Here is a 21,210-nt window from a genome sequence, read left to right as displayed (position 1 = left end):
CAAAATAGTCCTGTTGCACAATGAAATCCATTGAGCTCTTTTCACCATGGTTAAATTTGGCAGGTTAATATGAGACTGAAAATTCAATGTGAAAAAATCTAAAAGGACTCAAAATCTCAAAATTACTACAAACATGCACCACAGGACTGTTTTGGGAAACTGAAAACAGATTTTAAAAATTCGACTCTCTGGAGGACATAATGTGGAAGAATAATTGATTTTAACGAACAAGTATTTCATCCCATAAATAATTGCTATTCTCACACAGCTGGAATGGGCTCTGCCACATCTTCAGATTTGAAGGTAGATTGCATAACTGAATACAAGATGTCAGAGACATCAAAAGGTATGGAGTTAGACTGATGAATGAGGTAATTCTCAAAACCTTTTTTTGGTTTAATAAGTCTTTTTTATGCATGTTTCCCACAGGTTTCTCTTTTCTTTAAATGTTTTCTTCAGTAACAGGTGGGAAGGAAAGAGAAAAATTGGAAACCAAACCAAACTAAACCAAAGAAATAAGAAGTGAAACACACTTCCTAAAGCAATAAGGGAAAAAAATAGCATTGTTGGATTTTTTGATTAATTGAAAAATTATATAATGAAACATCTTCTGTTGTACTAAAAGTATAGTAATTTTTTTTTCTAGAAAATACTGGTTTAAAGAGAGGGAAAATTAAGACTTATCTTAGTTCAGTTTGTGAAGTGCTAGAAGCCAGAGAAGGGGGAAGTTACTTTTGCAAAAGTAACTTTTACTGTTTTGGGTGACTGAGGGGGACAAGCTGCATAGAAAATCTTTAGCTTTTTTCTTCATTTAAGTCTTACTTTTCAGAGCACACTTTCGATAGCGGTAGAGGGAGGAAAACGGTGTACACGGGATCTCAGAAGAAGAAACACAAGCAGACTCTTCTTAGCATTAAGAAAGTAAATGATTCTTACAGTGTTAGGTACTTCAGACTGTGTAAACAAATAGTGCAAGAGAGACAGGGACACACTGTGGTAAGTGCAGCGAAGGGCCACAAGATCATTGTGGGACCAAAGCATCTGACACACAAGGAAAGGCTGAGAGAAGAAAGGGAAGGCTCAGAGGGATCTTTTCAATGTGTATAAATACCTGACAGGGCAAAATAAAAATGATGGAGCCAGATCAGTGATGCCCAGTGGATGTTCAGAATGGAGAAGAGCTAACGGGCACAAACTGAAAAATAGGAAATTCTGTTTAAACAGAATAAACCTTTCCGCTCCCAAGGTGATTAAGCCCCGAGTCAGGTTGTTCTGTTAATGACAGGCTGTGCATCTCCATCCTGGGAACTACTCATAACCCAGCTGGACATGGCCCAGAGCAACCTACTGTAGCTGATCCTGCTCTGAGCAGGGTGATGGACTAGATGATCTCCAGAAGACTCTGCCAACCTCATTAATCCTGTGATTATGTGTAGAATATTTCCCTACTACTAAAAAAAAATAATTATGAGAGTAAAAATATTTCATTTCTGGATAATTTTCTTCTACAATCTAAGTGTTCAAAAATCTAGAAATCAAATAAATTTGATTTAAAACCTGAAAGTTTTAGAAAATAACTGAATTTATTTTGTTTGGGTTTTTTTTATAGGTATGCTTCAGTAAAAGTAAGTGTCTTCAAACATAACAGCAAAGTAAACAAATGACACTGTAAAAATTTGACCAGCCGTATATCTACTTTATAACCCTTTCATTTTCAAAGTAATAAGAAGGATCAAAGAAGATGTTAGCTCAGAGACTTCTTTTATATTTCATCTCAAAACCCCTTTTGCTAGATCTTTGTTGCTAAGTGGGGGTTTATGATCCAGATGCAACTATTAAATATTTTAGCTAGAAGGTCTTTTTGGAGTGGCATCTGAAAGATACAGTGGAACCAGGAAGCCATAACTTAGCATTTAGTATTTAGAGACAAACTTCTTTTAGGCCATAAAGAGGTAGTTTACTAGTACTAATGTGAATCTAAACAGATGGAGAATAAATTATGAATAATTGTATTTTTATGGCTTTTTAACTAAGTGATACTTAGTTGTAGCAAACAAAAAGATGTTTTTAAATGGAGAATTAAATAAATAGGCAACACTGTACACTATACAGCTTAGAAAGTAGAAAAGGAGAGATTTTTGCTTACAGTAAAAGGCAAACCAAACAATAATTACACAGTATTCAGCAGACAAACCTCTCTATTTAAATATTACTTTGAAAAGCCACATGAAAAACATTTTCACAGCAACATATTGTTTATTCTTACTCAAAATTATACTTCTCATTTACATACGACAGTAGGCATCAGAAATATGTCGGTGTTGGGATGGCATCTACAAGGGGAAATAAAGTCATTTATATTTGGAAGCTGTCTCCCAGGGATGGATATTTTCATAAAGGACTTCCTTTGAAAAGCAAAGTGAGGAGGTAGGTTTACTTGTATTGTACCTTACCTTCCATGTAGCTGCAACTTGAAAAATGACAAACTTGTCAGGTGAATGTACTACACAGTTGCACTTCCTCTTCCAATAAAGTTCTTTGTCCAATTATTCACCCTGAATAAAAACTTTTTATGTGGAATCAAAATAAATCTTTGAAAGGATTTGAATTAGTTTTTTAAAGAATGGAGATAATTTGAGGATGATATGAGGATATTTATGTGTTCGTTGATTTTAAGACTCTATTGGGCTTGCATGGCCATATTTTGGTAGAAGGAGGTGAGGGGTATCTATAGAAGTGTCTTCCTTGAGAAGGTGCTAGAAACTTCCCCAGGCAGAGCCGATGCCAGCCAGCTTCAAGACAGACCCACTACTGACCAAGGCTGAACCCACCAGCAATAATAGTAACACCTCTGGGATAACATAGTTAGGAAGGGGAGAAAAAGTTATTGCACAGATGTGATTTGGGGGGCTGCAGGAGGTGTGGTGCGCTATAGTTTTCCCAGGCTGTTTGTGACTGACAGTCACTCCGGGGCTTCCCCATGTGGGCTCCAGGGGCCTTCCATGAAGGATATGACATCACCCCACCTCCAAGACATTCGACTCATCCCTTCCCCCTCCACACACACGCACATGCTCCCCACAAGGTGGTTCTGACCCAATAATTACTGATCTGGTGTCTAACATTCTGTAACAACTTTTCATTAAAACCCTTATTTGTGAGATTAAAAGTCTTCTTTTCTGTATCCCTCCAGAACAGGTCTAATAGTTAATATTCTCAACTGAGCTAAATGCTATTTAGAGGAAAGAACACATAGGTCTTCAAATTGCCTTTCTGGGAGAGAAGTTTTACCAATTTTACCGACCCATTGAGGCCTAATTGAAGCTTAGTATAACTGACTGTGATTTTGTCAAGTGGATAGTAGGTTCCCAGATGACAACGGAGTTAGAAAGCTAAAGAGGAACAGCTACTTTTCAGTGGAGTGGAAGCCAGGCTCATTAAGGATAAAAGAATTACAAGAGAATCAGAATTTGAGATTGATTGCTGTCACTGAAGCAAAACATCTAATATATAAGGAAAAAACCCGCTTCTGATAATAACTAAGATGCATTTATTCTAGTAAGTGACATGGTAGAATTAACAGCTCATTTGTATCTTCCTTTAAGAAAATTAGTTGCATAATGGATTTCCTCCCAGCTAATGTAAATTTACATTTTGAAATACAAGAAGATGCTAGATTTTAGTATGTTGCGCTTTAAATACCAAGAGGGTATGGTCTTAAGCTATGCCAGGGGAGGTTTAGGTTAGATATTAGAAAGAATTTCTTTACAGAGAGGGTAATCAGCTACTGGAATGGGCTACCCAGGGAAGTAGTGGATTCCTTGGAGGTTTTTAAGATGAGACTGGATGTGGCACTTAGTGCCATGGTCTAGCAACTACAGCGGTAGTGGATCAAGGGTTGGACTTGATGATCTCGGAGGTCCCTTCCAACTCAGCTGATTCTATGATTCTATGATTCTATGTCTATGTCTTCCTCTTTGTTGGATTCACCTGACTACTGAAAATGAAGCCACTACTTATTTAAATATAAATCAATTGAAGAGATGGGAAGAGGAGAGGAGAGGTTCGGAGAGGAGAGGTTCGGAGAGGAGAGGTTCGGAGAGGAGAGGTTCGGAGAGGAGAGGAGAGGAGAGGAGAGGAGAGGAGAGGTTCGGAGAGGTTCGGAGAGGAGAGGTTCGGAGAGGAGAGGAGAGGAGAGGAGAGGTTCGGAGAGGAGAGGAGAGGAGAGGAGAGGAGAGGAGAGGAGAGGAGAGGAGAGGAGAGGAGAGGTTCGGAGAGGTTCGGAGAGGTTCGGAGAGGTTCGGAGAGGTTCGGAGAGGAGAGGAGAGGAGAGGAGAGGAGAGGAGAGGAGAGGAGAGGAGAGGAGAGGAGAGGAGAGGAGAGGAGAGGAGAGGAGAGGAGAGGAGAGGAGAGGAGAGGAGAGGAGAGGAGAGGAGGAGAGGAGAGGAGAGGAGAGGTTCGGAGAGGAGAGGTTCGGAGAGGAGAGGAGAGGAGAGGTTCGGAGAGGTTCGGAGAGGTTCGGAGAGGTTCGGAGAGGAGAGGTTCGGAGAGGAGAGGAGAGGAGAGGAGAGGTTCGGAGAGGAGAGGAGAGGTTCGGAGAGGTTCGGAGAGGAGAGGAGAGGAGAGGAGAGGAGAGGAGAGGAGAGGAGAGGAGAGGAGAGGAGAGGAGAGGAGAGGAGAGGAGAGGAGAGGAGAGGAGAGGAGAGGAGAGGAGAGGAGAGGAGAGGAGAGGAGAGGAGAGGAGAGGAGAGGAGAGGAGAGGAGAGGAAAGGAGAGGAGAGGAAAGGAGAGGAGAGGACAGGAGAGGAGAGGACAGGAGAGGAGAGGACAGGAGAGGACAGGAGAGGAGAGGAGAGGACAGGAGAGGAGAGGACAGGAGAGGAGAGGACAGGAGAGGACAGGAGAGGACAGGAGAGGAGAGGACAGGAGAGGAGAGGACAGGAGAGGAGAGGACAGGAGAGGAGAGGGAGAGGGAGAGGGAGAGGGAGAGGGAGAGGGAGAGGGAAAGGGAGAGGGAAAGGGAAAGGGAAAGGGAAAGGGAAAGGGAAAGGGAAAGGGAAAGGGAAAGGGAAAGGGAAAGGGAAAGGGAAAGGGAAAGGGAAAGGGAAAGGGAAAGGGAAAGGGAAAGGGAAAGGGAAGAAACAATGACCGTGTAGTCTGTCTGACTGCTTCAGGGCTTACCAAAAGTTAAAGCGTGTTATTAAGGGCATTGTCCAAATGCCTCTTAAACACTGACAGGCTTGGGCATTAACCACTTCTCTAGAAAGCCTGTTCCAGTGTTTAACTCTCCTCTTGGTAAAGAAATGCTTCCTTATAAATCATAACATATCATTTCATTTGGGGAAAAGTAGAGGGAAGGTAAGAGCAATTTTGTTATACTTGTGCAAAAATTTTTTTTGCTAAATTTTCTACCATCCCACTATAATTGAAAAGGAAATCAGGCATTTTTGTTTACATTCATTTTCTTTAGATCAGGCTGTAAGTTTCCCCAGGAAATGTTTTTGTCCTGGAAAATGACCTTGTGAGAATTTCTTGGTATTTTGTTTTCTCCTTGTGAAATAAATTTTTTTCTGCTTCTTGTTATCAAAATATTTTGATCAATTTAGAATGCCTTATTTCTGTTTTTATTAAAAGAAACATAGGCAAATAATTGCAGAATATTCATTGATGTAAGGATTTCAGTCTTGTCGTACACAAAATTGAAAAGGTAATCAGAATTTCTAGCTGATGAGTCAGTTTTTCAACCACACTTACAAGTCGATGTTTTTTGTATAGGTGTTATTTCTCAGTCTATTTTTGCAACATGTATTAAAAAAAAACTATTGTGTTGCTGTGAATTTTATATGATAAATCTTTATGTAGCATGTTGGTTTCAATGACACCAACCCAAATTTTAACCTGTGAATTAAATAGCTATTAATGTTTTGAGTAAGCTGTGAATCAGCCATTTTATTTTTATCGCTATTTTTGTTATAAAAATTTTTGTCATGACAAGTACTTATTGTTAACTTGAAATCCTTTAATCAAATCTTTCATTAAGTCAAAATAAATTAATCCAACTAACTCATCTCTGACTACTAATCTGACAGTAAAAAGCACATACTTTTCTTTGCTCCATATATTGTATTCAGAACTCTACCTAGTTCTTCTGAAAAACTCTTTATCTTTACTATTTCTCTGCCTGAACACAAACTATTTTCCTTCTATTGTCTTATGAAAAATTTCTGTATAGAAACATAAAACCCAGAGTAGAATAAACACTGAGAAATATGCTTACAGTTATTCACATTTAAATGTGTTCACTCTTCCTATATCTCTTTGTGAAGTTCCTACAAATGAATTTACTGTTGTTAAGAGATATGATCATAGTATGGCAATCATCTCCACAGGCTCTTTTGTCTTTTAAAGGAGAGAATTTTTTTTAAACTAAATAAAATATTTAGGATGAACAGTTTGCTGACATAGAACATGACTCCAATATGTCATTGGTAAGTTTCAACTTCCCGAAAATATACACTTCTGATTTACAAGCAGCTCAAATGTTTGATCTGGCAAAAAATGGAAATTTAAAAAGACAAAGCCAATAGTCTAATATTAGTCTAATATAAAACACATTTCTTCTCAACTGTCACAGAGAAGGTGGAGTGAGTTAGAGCAGTTGGCAGAGAACAAAGATGTTCAGCTGAGACAACTCTAACAAGCAGCTTAATTAAATTGTATTAGGGACCCCAAGCACCAGTCAGTTTGAATAAATATGTTTAGAAATTATGGAGCATTTTAAAATTTTTATTCCAATTGCAAAGACTGCTAGTGTGTAAATGATGTCCACTTATAGTGCTTACTGCTTTCTATTAATAATCCTGGATATTCTGTATTTCCAAAAGGATGGCCCCTTCCACATGCTTCTGAGCTCTGTCCTGGTTCACACAATTTCCTTGTTTTCTGTGTTAAATATTAATAATTTGAAATATCTATGGAAAAGAGAACGTCTCCCAGACTAAGCAGTATTCTCTTGTGTCTTTCTGCAGCTTATATGGAATTTACACCCTCCAGGCCTTTTGCATATCCATCCCTATCTTCCCCAAATTTGGACCTAGAAACTCAAAACTATGATATCTAAAGTTTGGCAATGAGCTTTTAATTACAAAGCTTGTGGCCAAATAACTGCAGACAGGGTTCTTGACTTAATGTAATCTCTGATAATGAAAACTAAAGTGTCTGAAGACTTTAGAGAATGCTGGTTGTAGCAATTCCCTTTTTAGATCCTAAATGTTTCTATGCTTGGAATCTGAGTAAGCAGATATCAGGTATCTAAGCAAATTTTTCAAGTCATTTTAGTTGAAATACAGTACCCAATCCAGCCTTTAGCTGTTGCTGAAAAAAAGACACATATTTTCTGTAATGCATCCTTGTGCAGATAACTCAAGGACTTTGGTGGTACATTCAACATCTAGTGTTACATTTTCTATTTAGTCTCTCTCTGTCACTCTCTTTCTTCACCTCCACCTTTCCCCTATTCTTTCTATCCCTCTCTCTTACTGCCTCACATTTACTGTTGAATAAAATCTGTACTATTGACCAGCACCTTAATTCAGGCAGGGACATATTTCTAATAATTTTAATAACTGGAACATGACAACAAGGAATGTGAAAAATTACTCCCTCTTTTTTTTTTTTTTATTAAGTAAAGTACTTTTACTGTTAATGTGTCTGAATCAAGTGTAGCTTACATATATAATTTATTAGTTAAGCCTTTGAAGTATTCAAAGTAGACATAGAATTTACTCTGTCAATAGCTGATATACTTCTTGACATTTAATGTAATTATTAAATTGTTCTTAGCTGAACTAATGACAAAAAAGCATGTACAAGTGAGTTTTTCATAAAAAATGAAGTATTCAGGTCTTAGTGTGAGAATAAATTTATGATCTATAGTCTACTTGAGGTTTGGGAGATTTTGTATCTTTTTTTTCTTTTTGTAATACACTACTTCTTTCACCTTAGTCTGAGTCAAAGATAAACAGGACACAGGAAACTTTGTCAGCCTGTTGAGCAGCTATCACTGAAACAGCACAGACAGACAGAGGAGAAAGACAGTCTTTCAGCAACCTACCAAGACAAATAAGAAAAAATCTCGCCCAACAGTTACCTGGGGACCCTGTAGTAATGCTTGCAGCTATAGCTTGGGTGTAAAACCCTTTACTGTGTGTAAATATAAATTCTAAGAGAAGCCAAGAATAGTCTTCTGTACTGGCTTCTTAAATAAATAGAAAAGAATATAGATTTGCAGAAGATAAAACTTTTCTAGACACAAGAAATGTCTAGGTATTTGTCAGGTCCTTGAGTGAACAGAGTCCTTAATAGCTCTGAGCACTCCTCCCCCTGCTAATGTGCCCAGGAGCCCCATTTCAGCTCAGGTCTGAGCAGAGGCATCCTTGCCTCCAGCCCTGGGATTGATCTACATTGCATCTGCTACAAGCCTGTCTCCAGCTCTTACTCATTGGGTTCCCAGTATGGACCCTGGAGAGATAATGGACTTTATTTACATCTTCACTCTTTCTGGGGCTGTCATTGAACCTATCACAAGCTCAGATGCTGTGGGACCACATTATTACAGTGGAGGCAGAACCTGTGCATAGATCCCCCTTATTTCCTGGTTCATTTCCCTGTTGAAGCAGACCTGCAGATACTGGACTAGGAAAATCTATAGTAGGCTGGACATCCTAAACCATTCTTGCTTATTGGCAACACTTTGTTTTCATTTTTTTGTTGATGTGACATTTTGCTGATAATTATACATATGCAACAAAATCAAGGGTGTCATAACTTCTTTGTCCTTTTTCTGCTGTGACTCCTAAGGATGTCATTACGACCAGTATAACAGGAAGAGGGGTAAGTGTGTACAGTAGTGGAACCAGAATCTTAAATGTACAAGCAATATCACACAAGCTGAAGCACAAAGTGCAGATATCAGGTTTATACATAGGATAATGACCCTAACTTTCAAAGAAAAGCAATCCTGCTGTGCCGGTCAAAAGTAGGAATACACATCACTCAATGGATTCAATCAAATAAGAAAACTTGGACAATAACCTCATGTACATGAGCCAGAGTAATGCATGAGTTTGTATTAGATCTGATGAAAACTTCCCTGTATAAGGTTTTTCACTGAGATTTTAATTAACAACAGATGGTTATTAGATGCATAGACATTGAATTAGTGGAAAACAAAATTGCTAAAATGTCATAAGTTAGTGATGGTAACACAATTTCTACAGATAAAAATATGCATGACCAGCTTAACATGCGGCATTGGAAACCTATTATCTTTTGACTTGGTCATTATGACCTGCTTCACATATTTCAGTCATATCCAGGTTTTTGTACTGTAACAAAATGAGACTCTTTCAAAATGTGCATGATTTGCTTATGTCTTTTTGATGGGAATAAACCCCAGATGTATAGTAGTGTGAGCAGTGGGAGGTATTTAGAAATTCATAGACTTACATGCAGCTTGCAACTGCAACTTTTTCAAAATTATTTTTTTTATTATTGAATTTGAGAAATCTTATGAGCTATAGTTATAACTGGGAGGTCCTCTCCATTTGCCACTTGACACAATAAGAAAGATGCTGTTGTACATATCTCCACTTATCTTTGCAACTCATTCCTGTTGCTTAAAATTAATAGGGTTAGAGACAGCACTGGTAAATCCTATACACTGGTAAACATCCACTGGTAAATCCTATACATATCAATAATAAATTACAGAACACTTAACGTTAAAGGTGACCTCTAAAGGTCATCTGATCTGAACATCCACCTCCTACCATCAATGTATTGGCTTTTATCCTCTTTCTAAAGTTTAATTTAAATAAAGCTATCGAGAAGTGTAGTATCTTCCACAGGGTTTGCATCCAAAGAGCCTTTCATGCGTACAAAATCAGGATTCCCCTACCCTAGATAAGTTCTGTACCTAATGAGAGACTCCTAGTCCTACTTGTATCTGGAGATACGCTTAGTTCTGTGGACCCTTTTAAAGCTGTTATCTTTAGACATTTCAACCCTAAAATTCGGGACAAAAGAAAAATGTTTGACAGTGCTTTGGGCCCAATCTTTGATTTTGATGATTTATACGTTACTCCTATTTGGCAAGTGCTCTGAGTAGTAATGGAAAAGACTGGGAAGAACATGTAAATTTCAAATACCAAGGGACAGACTTGGAAAAGATGCTTTGCTTAGGGTTCCTGAGCAGTTGCCAAAGATAATATGTTATGGGTTTCTCAAGCCAAAAAAAGAAAGAAGACAGCGGGAAGTGACATGTACAGAGGAAATTAGTGTGAGAGATGATTTTTGCTTGAGTGCTAGTTTCAGGGATACCTTGAGTGCCTGAACTCTGGGCACAGCATGAACATGTACAGAAGTGAAATTGCTGAAAACCATTTTAGCAGAATTGTTGATTTCACGGAAAAATAAGCCACATGGTTATAAAGAAAACAAGCTGACAATTTAACTTTTGGGCATTTTGCCTCACAGTACTTGTAATATGTAAGCCAGATAACATTTTAGGAAAGAATTTGACATGTTATTTTGTTCTTATTTTTATTTAAAAAAAAAGGAGGGGTCAGAAGATTTCTAGTCTCATATATATGCAACTCACTGCTTTTCTTTAGCCATCTGTTGTACTTTAAATGATATTTTGCACTTACTCTATATGTGAGAAGTTGTGGCCCATTCTCCTTTCCACCTTCCTGTATGAATGAATTCAGAGCACTGTTAGAGTAGGCTGATGACCCATGAACCTCCAGAGTGGTAACAGCCATAGCATCTACATCAACTCCAATCATTGGGGTGCTTACCTGTATCCAAGGGCAAATAAGTTCAGACTCAAAGACAGTAAATATATATATAGTCTCTACAGCATTAAACTAGAGCAGAATACTGTGCACATAAGTAGAAAAAAAACTACCATGCTTTTACATCTAATTCTACTGCACGTATCTATCAAGGAATCCTACTTTTATTCTAGAAGGTTTGTAGTATATGTACAGAAGAAATAGAGAGTTATTTTTTAATGAAAACTGAGTATCTTTTCTTTTGAACATATAGATAGTTCTGTTTCAAGGGAATATTGTCCTAGAGCAGTTTGGGAGACTGCTACATTAGTGATGTCAGTTAAAGTCCCTCCATTGATGATGACAGACTTTGAAACAGGTTTCTATCCTCTTAAACCATAAAATGCAAAAAAATGCAAAAGAAAAGAATATTGCTTTTTGTAAAAGTTGGACCAAAGAAAAGGTTTTTTTGAAAGCTTTAAATTTCTATGTTTTCAGATTTGGCTTCCCCTCCCCCTGCCCTCCTTCCAGAAGTTAGGCTGGAGCAAGACCTGGAGCTTCTGAAGTCTTGAATCCTACAGTCTTCATTGAAATATGTCCGTCTGGCTGCTTTAGCAGAAATGAAACTGCAATATCTTTTTCAGTGAATATTTTTTGCAGTGGAGAGAGAGGCAGATGTACAGCTGGCTTCTGGTCTTTGAGAAGATCTGCTGAAAACCCAAACACACTTACGATTCTTTAAACGCCACAAAAGCTTCTTTCCCCCCACGTGCTGTCAAAACCAAATGACCCTTCAAATAAACCCAATCTACTAGATGATTTAAACAAAACATTTAGGCTCCAAAACTAATGCATTTTCCTGAAAGTGTTTCACTAGAACATTTTCAAACAACCCCACTCAGAATCAATCAGATCGTAATGTCAAGAAAATTGTCAGAAAATGAGGTGTATCCATGAGTAAATTATTTCTCAAAAACATCCATAATGCATAAGATTTTGTCTTTTCCTCTCTACTGATTTTAACAGTCTTTGGAGGATATTTTTCAAAATGTAGCTGTAATTGTACTTGCAAGCATCACAAAAGCAGAGCACGCATTAGTTCTAAGGTTGCATTTGTGTTTTTTGGCCAAAATAATTAGATTGTCAATATTAAAACCATCTTGATCAAAGTCTAGGAACATATAGAAGTCCTACATATTACTGACAGTTTGAGATCCTTTATTAACCAATGGAAATTACATTATGCTTCCTGAAATGCTATTAAAGTAAAATACATAATTGACTTTTCTGAATCAAATCTTCTAAATCAGAATTCTAACATTGAAATTTCACTAGTCAGTCACAAGAGTGACTAATAACTGAAAATTCTTTCTGTCTTCAGCCTTTGTCTCACAGAATATTGGTATGAAATCTACCCTCTAATTGAAAGAATTGGATAACTACTTTCATTTAAACTTTAAGCAAATGTGTCCTTTTTATTATATATTTTCAATACATTATTCATGTACTACTCATTGAATTAATGTTTTTCAAAATAATTTTAAAGACATGGAATGTGCTAAAAGCATTTTAACAAAGCAGTCTCTCATAGTAACAGACATAAATATCTGAAGACTGCAAGTTTCATTTCATTCTATTTTATCCACTTATCTTTTATACTATCTTTAAAAGATAATTCATTAAAAGATTGTGGCATTATTCTGTTAAAATTGTAAACCTATCAACATCCATTCATTTTTTTCTATCTTTTCTGACACAATGATTAGTTGAGCTTCCAATTTTAAATTTGGTGTTTGTTTTAACCCTAATGTTAACTTTTACTTTAAAAAGTTCAATTGATTTATGCAAAGAAAATAATCTCCAATGGAAAAAAAACAGTCGTGGAATGAAATGAAGACCTGGATTTTCATTCCAATAATTTAATTGCATTTACAGATTCAGCCAAAAGCAAACACTCAGTGGAATTAACGTATCTGTTTTTATGTTAGACCTACTTACTTGCTGTTTAAGCCTGGACGTATTTTCATTGGACTTTTTATCTGAAGTCAGAAAGTATTGAAAACATTTGCAATGCCAGATATCAGGCTCAATCTATCAGCTTATTAGTACAATATGGGAAGCACTTTATAAAATTGGTATATCTCTGTTTCTGGAGTGCAGTGCCATTACTCTTATCAAATTGAATATCTCCTGTTTAAAAGGTGATCTAAAACATCTACATTAATCTGATTGAATACAGACTAGGGGAACCTTCCCAGATTTAGCAAAATGGCTTTGATCTCAAACAACACTATGGCACAGACTGGGTTTTTTTTTTTTTTGTTTTTTAATTTTCAGGTAACAAACATCAGTGAACAGCATGCCACAACATGCAAAAGTAACTTACTCTAAATAAAAAAAGGTACAACAAATTACCACTCAAGAATACATAAATAGTTTGATCTTCCTTTGATCACATAAAAGGCCCTCATGTAGGCGAATATCAACATATTTGTTTAATATGACTAAGGGAAGCATATAGATAAAATGGTTCCACTGATGAGAATTACATTGTCCTTCATCTTTAAGTGAAATATATTTTCTTGGATTTTACACAAATCTAAGAGAATGTTTGAAAATTGCTAGTGCAGAGTAGTAGCCCATATTTAGGAAAGGAACACTGCCTGAAGGCAGATTTCTAAATGTCTGTTTATCTGATTAGTTCCCATATGTCGAAATAGCTGGTTGCTTGACAGTGGAAGAGGCTGGTTATGAAGCAGCTCTGGAGTCTGTACTCTGTGTGCTTTGCCTCAGGATGTACGTACATTGCTGGACAAAAGATGAGCTGGATTCAAGATGCTCAGGAATTGCAGAAAGCACAAGTAAGCAATAAAGTTCAGCACATTGCTGGGAATCAGATAATTAGTGCTGCCTTCAGGTGGAGTTGATTAGCTTGGCCACTAACTACCAGGCTAATCCAGTTTTACTGTGACCCACAGTTATACACGTATCCTTGACTTCCCTGGGTAAATATATCAGTTCACCAGGTAATCTTTAACATAACATAGAATTTGTGCACTGCAGACATGGCCAAAAGAGTGCTTTTAAGAAAAAAACCCTACAAACTATGGTTTATAGCCAAAAGTGAATTAAAGAGCTGATTAAAGGTCCTGGGATTGGGGAACACAAATATTTCCTTTTCAGGGAAAAATTACTAGTAGATGACAGCTTGTGCTAACAAAGTTTAAGCAGTGGAGCAGTTCAGGAGTGAGTTTCTTTGGAAGATATAAAGTACCAGCTACTATATCAAATGCTTAGCTTCACTAAAACGAAGTGGAAAAAACTGAGATATATTTGAGATAAAGAAGTAAACCCGTGCTGAGTTTACACTAAAACACCTCTAATAATCAAATAAAGTAAGGGAACTCAACTCATGCAGTAACATTATTCAGAAAAGAAGAGGGTATTAATGCCCATGAGATGTGAGACCCCACGTGGAGTACTGCATGAAGTGCCCTCAAATAAGAAGGTCATGGAACTCTTGGAGTAAGTCCAAATGAGGAACACAAAGTCAATAAGAAAAGTGGAGCACTTTTCTTACAAAGACAGGTTGAGAAGGTTGGGGCTGTTCAGCCTGAAGAAGGGAAGGTTGTGTGGATACCTCATAGCAACCTTTCAGTATATGAAGAGGGAAAACAGGAAAGCTGAAGAGTGACTATTCCCCAACAGGTATGAGGCTCTGGAACAAGAAGGCCAGACAATTGATGAAGTGGGCAAAGGTCTTTCTAGGGTAGTGGGATCTGCTAAAAGAGCACCACCTGCACCCTGCATCAAGACCTCCTCTGTTAAGAGGAAAAGAAAGGCAGTTGTAATAGGAGATGCCCTTCTAAGGAGAACAGAGGACCTGATATGCAGATCAGCCCCAGCTCACAGGGAAGTTTGCTGTCTCCCAGGGACTTGGATAAGTGACATCACTGGAAAATTCTCCAGTCTAGTAAGGCCCTCTGATTACTATCCACAATTGGTTGTTCAAAATGGCAGCAACAAAATAACAAAGAGAAGCAAGAGGGCAATCAAAGAGGAGCAAAAGTTGTGATTTCCTCAATTCTTCCAGTAGTGAGGAATATTGATAGGAATAGGCAGATCCGTCAGGTCTGCATGGCTCCAAGGTTAGTGTAATCTGAAAAAAATTGGTTTTTTTGACCATAGGATGATCTACTCAACACCTGGTCTACTGACAGCTGATGAGATGCACCTGTCTCAGAGGAGAAAAAGAGTTCTAGCACAGGAGCTGGTGGGGCTTGTTGATAGAGCTTTAAGCTAGCTTGGAAGGGAGAAAGGGAAAAAAACCCAGATCCTTCAGTGACGAGTAAGGGGATGATATGCCAAAACTTGAGGAATCCAGCACTAATGAAACCCTTCAATATGCTTCAGAAGGTATTGGCTACAATGCACCACACCTGAAATGTTTCTACCCCAATGCATGCAGCATGAGGAAAAAATGAGAGGAGCTTAAAGCTTTGACCCAGTCCCAGAGATTTGACATCACTTACACAAGTGAAACCTGGTGGGACAAGACCATGACTGGAGTGCCCTGTTGGATGGTTACAGGTTCTTCAGAAGGGATAGGCAGGGCAGAAGAGGCAGAGGAGTGGCACTGTACGTAGTAGAAGGGTTAGAACGTATGGAGCTCCCAGTTGGCACTGGCAGAGTTGAGAGCCTCTGTGTAAGAATCAAGGGGTAAACAAATAATGTGGATGCCATCGTGGGAGTCTACTGTAGACCTCCCAGCCAGGATGATGATGCCAACAAATTATTCTTTGAGGAACTAAGGGACACTTCCAAGTCAACTGCCCTTCTCCTTTTGGGGAACTACCACTTGCCAGAAATTAACTGAGAGCATCACAGCTGTTACAATCCAGGCCAGAGGATTCCTAAAAAACCCGGATGACAACTTTATGGAACAGATTCTAAGGGAGCCAATTCAGAAAGATGCTGTCCTTGATCTGCTTCTTGTCAACAGAATGGATCTTGCGGGTGAAGTGAGATTGGTGGCCATTTTGGTCACAGCAACCACGAGGTAATTGATTTTAAAATCTTTGACAGAAGAAAAAGTGCCAGCAAAACCTCAAGTCTGGACATGAGGAGAGCTGCTCAGGGAGTTAGTTAGTAAGGTCCCCTGGGGTACCCATGGAAAGGGACCTGGGGATCCTGGTTTATGGCAAGTTGAATCTGAGTCAGGCAGCCAGGAGGGCAAACCATGTCCTAGTAGGCATTAGGCAAAGCATCACCAGCCAGTCGAGGGAGGTTATTGTCATGCTCTGGTGTGGCCTCATCTTGAATATTGTGTGCAGTTTTGGGCACTGCAATATAAGAAAGATATTAAGCTATTAGAGAGCGTCCAGAGTAGGCCAACAAAGATGGTAAAGGGCCTTGAGGGGAAACCATACGAGGAGTCGCTGAGGTCACTTGGTCTGTTCAGCCTGGAGAAGAGGAGACTGAGGGGAGATCTCATTACAGTTGATGCCTTCCTTGTGAGGGGAAGAGGAGGGGTAGGCACTGATCTCTTCTCTGTGGTGAAGAGAAGGACCTGAGGGAATGGCCTGAAGTTGTGTCAGGGGTGGTTTAGATTAGATATTAGAAAAAGACTCCTCACTCAGAGGGTGGTTGGGCACTGGAACAGGTTCCCCAGTGTGGTGGTAACAGCACTAAGCCTGACAGAGTTCAAGAAGTGTTTGGATGATACTCTCAGGCACATGGTGTGACTGTTGGGGAAGGTCCTGTGTAGGGTTAAGATAGACTCAATGATTGTTGTGGGTTCTTTCCAACTGGTCATGTTCTGTGATTCTGTGATTCTTCATGAAGAACTGTAGCTATAAGACGAAGAGTAATGGGTACAAATAGAAAGAGGGGGAATTTAGGTTAGATATTAGGAAGAAATTCTTTACTGTGAGGGTGGTGAGATACTGGAACAGGTTGCCCAGGGAGGCTGTAGATACCCCAATCCTGGCAGTGTTCAAAGCCAGGTTGGACAAGGCCCTGAGCAACTGGTTCTAGGGAGGCGGTGGGATAAATGATCCTTAAGGTACCTTCCAACCCTTAAGATTCCATGTTTTTATGATCCCACAGATCTCTGCTTAGTTCTGTACAAAAGAATCACTATTGTTTAGTTATTTAAAACAATAGCGCAAAATGACTGTCACTCATTATAAAGTCTCTTCAGGTTTTTAATCTTTTCTGTTTTGTCTGGACACTTGTTTGTTTGTTTTTTGATTGATGTGTCCTCCTTCCATATTAGAGCATTTTCCTCTTATCCGTCTTTTTCTGGATGTTTTTATAATACTATAAAGTAACAAAAAAAGAAAAAATTAAAAATCAGAAATCCTCTGAGTCTTCGTCAAACTCCATTTCTCTTGTGATCTCTAAGTATGTAAGCAAGAACAATTTTTTATCTAATTTACATGATGTATGCTCCAAGTTTGCATCTTTCAGTAGACAATAGGGTCCATTTGGCATTTTTCTGCTTGTGATGCTAATTACGGTGACATTTCCAGCTCTTTGAGACATCTCTCTAGTACTCCCAATCCATGTTGTATTAACAGGATTTCAAACTTTATGGTTAATAGTGTTTTCTTAAATTTCCTAAGGAGCTTTCAGGTAAATCTTACTGGCAGCAGATAGTTGCGTAAACAGTAGACAAGCACTTTACAGATGACACTCATAAACCATAGCTAATTGTTTAGATCTTATGTCAACATACACTATTTGACCAGTTACATTTTAAGCTGAAACCCCATAAGCAAAGCCTGTTTTCAAAAGATCCATTCCTGTCAGTTACTTTGTTAACAGAGGTGGAGTTTGATAATTTGCACTCATTCTACTAAATAAAAATGTTGAAGGCATATGTTCTGACCCACTCAAAACTGCAGAAACACAGTATGGTCAACAAATTTGATTTTCATCATAAGTATACCATGAGGAGTAGTCTTCACTCATCTTGTTAGACATCAATTACAATTTGAGAACTGTTGGATCCCAAAAATGTAATATCAGCAGAGAGGGAGCTGATGAGATTATGTAGCAGGCTGTGGACAGCAGGAGCTGGGAGAAACTCCTTGCTCTGAGGACACTCCATCACAAGACCTATTAATATTTAGCTATGTTGATTAGCCTGTCTCCTCCAGCAAGATGTGGACAGACTTTGTGATGATGTTATTAGACCATATAGAAACCCCTTTGTCCTTTCCCCCCCAAGCTAAGGAAAAATTTTAATCACTTGTGTAACTGTAGCAGAAAATTATGTAATCCTCTAGTTAGCATGATCCATCCCCTAGTTAGCATAACCCATCCTCCTCATTAACTTGTCCTACCCCTAAGACCCTTATATTGCAAAGCTTGTGTTCAATAAAGCATTCCAGTTTTCTAGCCCATATCTGGGTTCGCTTAGTTTTTGGCCTCCACTGAGAACATCCATTTTTCCAATGTTAAAGACTAATGGTACTATTTGGATCTGCATGTAACCCTCAGCAGTTAAATGCTTCCAGGCTATTGCTCAAAGAGAAGCAAATGTCTCCTTTGGATGGTACCCATTCTGCAAATGGATACCTCTATAGAACCTCTACATTATGTAGCTTTACAGGGGACAAACCGATCTGCAGAAAGACTGATTTGATCAGGACTTTAGAAGAAATGTAACGGTTTTTTGCTAGACTTAATTCACTCAATGTTTTCTGTGCCATCCATGAGATTCTTTCACTTACTGTGTAATACCGGACAAATCTTTTGCACAATCATCTCAGCTTTCTTTTCCCACTGATTACTTTGTATTTCCATCTGTTGAGTGGACCTAAATATTGCACTCCTACTTTTGCCTTAAAACCTAATAATGTTCTTCCACAACTCACTGGAAATTTAAAAAAAATCTGTACTCTTCTGTTTCTTTAAAACCTATGTTTCCGCCAGTCCTCCATACATTTCTGTGGAGGTAGATCTCTGGAGAAATCAATCAAATTAAGAGGGGAACAAGTTCTCTGCATATTTTACATTTCCAGTATTTAGGACATTGATTGTGGTAACTCATTTATGTTTGGTTTAATTTGTTTGCTTGTTTAATGTCTTGCTTTTTAAATGTAAATACGTGCTCTTGAATTTGGGAAATTGCGATGAAATTGGGTCAGCTTTAACAATTTTCTTACCTTTAAGAGGAGCTTGACACAAACACTTTATCTGGGCTTTTAAAACTTTTTACAAATGAACTAGAGAAGGTAAAAGGGTTAGAAGAAGGCAATGAAGACATGAGTCTGATAAGCAATAAAGAGGTAAGTCAATGAATAAAATATTCCTGAATTCTCCTGTCTGCTTATTTCCCATTTGCTGATGTGTAATAGTTCACAAGTTTAAAAGTTCCAAATATTTGAAAAAATAAATGTAACAAACCATCCTTAACTCTTCAGAAGGACAGTAATAAATAGCAACATGTTCAAGTAGCACAATTCATGCTCCAATTTGATTACCTGGTTTACGTTTCCTTATGATTCTAGAGTGATTTGATTTTAATCAAATTAAAGTTAATAATCAGTATTAAATTGAAAAAAATCCATTCTTTGAAGCATGGGTGTGCTGCTTTAGAAACTGTAGTTTGTAGTCTAGTAAAGATAATTTTAAAAGAAAGTCTTTTTTCTGTTGTCTTGGATTTGCTAGAGGAGGATCACAAAAAATGGATAAATATTTGGAGTTATTCCTAAAAAAATTGGAGAATCACCTCACAAAACAGTAGCATCCTCATTACAAGAAATTGAAAACAGTGGTCAAATGTAATGTATAGACAATAGTGTCTACTCAGTTGTTAATATTTAATCTGTCTGTCTGTCTCAAGTTTACCTGCAGAAAATACCACTGCACACAGCTGTAAGACAATGATAGCCTGTGTGAAATAATATAAATTCTCCAAAACCAAAATAAACCGTGTAGTATATTTCAGAGTTATGAAATTATCTGCTTAACTTGGGCTTCACTGCGATAAAAGATTGTTTAAAGGACTGTTAGTAAGAAGAATATCTTTATGCACCATGTGTCCAACACTTAGACATTGTGGGCACTAATATACTTGTCTATATTGATGAAGGCAATTACTCTGATTTTTTATCTGTCAGATTAATACTTAGCGTTTTATGCATTTAATATTATATAAAACTTCTGAGTCCAATGAAACTGAAAACACCATTCCATGTGTTCACAGGTTTATGAAACAGATGCCTTCCTATGTGGAAACTCTGGCCAATAGTACATGATCGAAAGAAGTTAAGTGCAGAGAATATTTTTTTGCTGCTTTTGTTCTTAGTCATATTGTGGTAAGGGACGAGACTTGATTGGTACAGACCTTTGCAAAATATTATTTGTTAATGTTATGCTCAGTTATGTGGCCAGTTTACAATTAACTGCTGCCTATGTATGGTCCCTAATTATATAGAGAGATTATTTATGGTGAAAGGGATTTATCAGCATATATGCACACACATAAAATGTTATCGGGGTTTATAATAGCAATTCTATTTCATTTTACAAATGAAAATTTTGTTTCATCTTAATTCTAAAGTAATGCTTGTTTAAATAATGAAATGATAACACAATTTTAGAAATACAGACTATCATAAAATACAGTTTCTAAACATGATTTATGTCAAAGGTAATTGATAATTGTAAATCCAGTTCTCAATTTTTATTCTATCTGCTTAAAAATGGCAAAAGACAGGCCAAATTGGGATGGACTGAATAGATGCAGAATAGTATTTAAGTAAGCTTCTTAAACCCCTGGTTCTGTGGGATGTTTTATTCACTTTTCTGTTCGGGAAGGGAAAGGCAGAGAATCTGTGTTAAAATGGTATCATTAGCGTCTAAGCAGGGCCTCTGAATGCAGTCTTTGACTTTGAAAAATCTGCATCATATCCCACTGGGTCTTCTAAAGTGCAAGGCACACTCATCCAGAAAAATTTGAACTAGAGAGTTCTTGAAGGAGGAGAGAAATCATTGTTCCCAGTGAAGTGTAGTTATCTTTTGGCATTGAAGAGTGGGTTTCTATCCCTACAATTCTATCATTCTTCCAAGGATACGATTTTGCCACCATTCTTAGATCTCCAGCATTACCATGTAAACCAACTGTTGTAACTTCTGTTGTATACATTCTTTGTTTTGCAGGGAAAACCACAGAAAAAACAGAGAAATCATCTGGCTGGCAGTAGAATGTATCTTGTCTTTGTGTTTGCTGAATTAAGAAAAAAACCCTATTTTGTACCTCAACCTCATCATCCTTTACTGATATAACACTTCCTGTACTCAGATGAGAACGCTGTTTCGGCATAGAAGAATAATTGACAAGCTCACCATTCTCATATCTGTT

The sequence above is a fragment of the Pseudopipra pipra genome, chromosome 5, assembly GCF_036250125.1.
Source record: "Pseudopipra pipra isolate bDixPip1 chromosome 5, bDixPip1.hap1, whole genome shotgun sequence".
Taxonomy (NCBI): Eukaryota; Metazoa; Chordata; class Aves; order Passeriformes; family Pipridae; genus Pseudopipra; species Pseudopipra pipra.
This window is presented reverse-complemented; position numbering follows the sequence as displayed.